The sequence below is a fragment of the Lactuca serriola genome, chromosome 6, assembly GCF_051521515.1.
Source record: "Lactuca serriola cultivar US96UC23 chromosome 6, Lser_US96UC23_V15, whole genome shotgun sequence".
NCBI classification, from domain to species: domain Eukaryota; kingdom Viridiplantae; phylum Streptophyta; class Magnoliopsida; order Asterales; family Asteraceae; genus Lactuca; species Lactuca serriola.
In genome coordinates, this window is record NC_136413.1 from 3,645,967 (window position 1) to 3,648,689 (window position 2,723).

The 2,723-nt window shown below is 37.9% G+C and overlaps 1 non-coding gene across 1 annotated transcript; it reads right to left on the minus strand.

The window, feature by feature from the left end:
* Positions 1–543: 543 nt before the first annotated feature.
* On the minus strand, positions 544–651 carry LOC145060640 (small nucleolar RNA R71). The gene has a single exon (XR_013686857.1). It is a non-coding gene; the product is annotated as a small nucleolar RNA R71 (small nucleolar RNA).
* Between the last annotated feature and the right edge of the window lie 2,072 nt (positions 652–2,723).

Sequence of the window (2,723 nt, forward strand, 5' to 3'; positions counted from 1 at the left end):
TTTCCATAAAAAGAAAGGAAAAAGGTCGACAAATCAACTAGCACTTTTGAAGTTGACACATTTGAGCATTTTGAGAAGACTCCAAACAAGAGAGTCATTTCTTACGAGCCAGAAACCGAAGACAATTTAAAGGATGATATAAATATTGAGGTTCAAGAGATAGCAGAAATAGCATATATGAAGATGGATGAGTATAAGAAGAGGTTGCGAAATAACAACGGTCCTGGTTTAGTTCCACCAACGATTTCAGCTGCAATAGGTTTTGAGCTCAAAGTCCATATTCTTTCAATGCTTAAAGACAAGTCTTTTTTCGGGAAAGATTATGAAGATTCTTTCAAGAACATCGATGAATTTTTGGATATTTTCAACTATTTTAATGTTCCAAATGTTTCAAGAGATTTCGTTTTAATGAGAATGTATCCCATGACATTTATTGGAGATGCAAATATATGGTTGAAATTGTTAGCCCCTGGAACAATTCGGACATGGGATAATCTTCGTGAAGCGTTTATAGAGCAATTTAGTCCTTATTCAAAGATATGTAAACATACAAAGAAGATAGCCAACTTCCAACAAGAAATCGGTGAGTCCATATATGAAGCTTGGGGGAGATAAAAAAAGTCTTTTGACAAATTTTCCTCAATATGACTTGAACATTTAACAAGACGTGTCTATTTTCTATGATGGGGTGAATGTGACAACGATGCAACTTCTTGATTCTCAAGGACCGGTGACTAAGAAGAATCCAGCATGATCAAAGAATTAATTGAAGAATTCGTGAAGCACTCAAGAGAATACCATAACCCGCGAGAAGATGTAACAAGAGGTATAGGAGATGGAGGGAACAAGAACTTTCCCACAGTTATGGCTAAAATAGAGAATATGGATCGGCGAATGACAAAGATAGATCAATATATACATGTCATATGATTTATGTGTGTGTAACATCTTGAAATAAGGTACATTTTATCATTCTTTGAATCTTTATCAAAAGTGTCGCATTTGGTCCCTACTAGAAAAAGTTTGCAAAAGAGGTTGTACGTGGGGTGTAAATAGCGTACTCATGCAGCCTGCATGGTCGCCGAGAGGCAGCTAGTACGTTGGGCGTACTAGCTCAGATGTAAAACCCCAATTTCAAGGGTTTCCCTTATTTAAGGAACATTATGTCTTCATTTCTAGCCACCCTTATCAGCCTCCAACCCTCCGATAAACCCAAATCTCGTGTGTGTGTGTTATTGCAAGTTTTGAGTGTTCTTGGCTCTTGTAGTTGAAGAAGAAGGCTAGAGAATAAGAAGAAGATGCTAGCAAGCTTGAAGATCCAGAAACTTCCTACCTTTGTGCATCATTTTCAGGTATAAAACTTATACCTTAGCTAGCGTTCTTCTAGATCTCTTTGATTTAAGATTTATGACCTAAAAGTCCCCAAGTTTGGACCTTTTTGAGTTGTCCTTGGCTAGTGTTCTTCTAGATCTCCATAGGGCTTAAGTTGTCCTTTTATGCATATTAATACATCTAGATTGATAAAAATGCTTCCTTGATCTTCCCCAATGGCTTATGCATGACTAAAGTAGATTAGAATGGATGAAGTGATGCTTTGAGCCTTTCCAAGCCATGCAATGTCTTAAAAACCACAACTTTAGGGATTAAGAGGCCTTAAATTAGTCAGATTTGTAGTTGGGTTGGTTGTCTTAAAGGATTAAGACACCAACTTAGTGGATTTGGAGATTAATGGAGTACGCCGGGTGTACTCCTGGTAACGTGCAACATAGCCTGATTCTTCCCCGATGCATGCTGACCTAGTTGCATGCCTAGCGTATGGAGTGGTACACTCAGCGTACGCGCTGAGTGTTGACTTTCGTTAACTTTGACCCTTGGTTAGTTTTAGGGTTTTTGGACCATGGGAAGGGCAAAATGGTCCTTTTCCCTTAGAAGGTTTAGCGATGGGATTTGTACTTGCATGTGAGTTTTGAACCTTAATTATTAATTAGGCTTAATTATTTTGTTGACTAGGCAGAGTCTAGATCTGACAGTTTGGATGCTAGGCTTTTCATGTCATCAGTATCAGGTGAGTATCCTCACCTATTCTTACATGTAAGGTAGGATAGCGTTATTATGATGACCAGCTGGGTCTAGCTGCTATGTTATGCTATGTTGTGATAATTATATTTGATTGAGGTTGTTGATAGCCAACCAGGGTTGTTGATAACCCATCGAGCATGTTGTTAGCTCACTGAGACTGCTGATAGCCCTAGGGTTGCAGATTACCCGTAGTTGTTTATTTATGTTGTGTTATATGTGGTATCTTAGGGAACTCACTAAGCTTTGTGCTTATATTTGTTGACTTATATGTGACAGGTACTTCACAGGACTGCAGGAAGGCGAAGGTCTGATTGAACACACGCACTGGGGAAGTTACTACTGGGACATGTTTATGAACTCTGATAATTATGATACTTGTTGTTTTGGGATGATCCTGTATTCGATAACTTGGTTGTAAAACTATGATTTTTGGAAATTTAAAAATGAAAATTTTAGTCTAAAATTTGAGGTGTTACAGTATGATAAGTGCAATGGGCCGCACTTAACTAAAGATTGCGATTTGGATGAACATGGGAATTGAAAAGCTCAAGTTTGTTATTCTAATGGTGAGAGATTTGATGAAGATTGGAGAAATACCAAGAAAGAGTGGTTGCCATATGAAGAATACAAAAAGCAAAAAGATG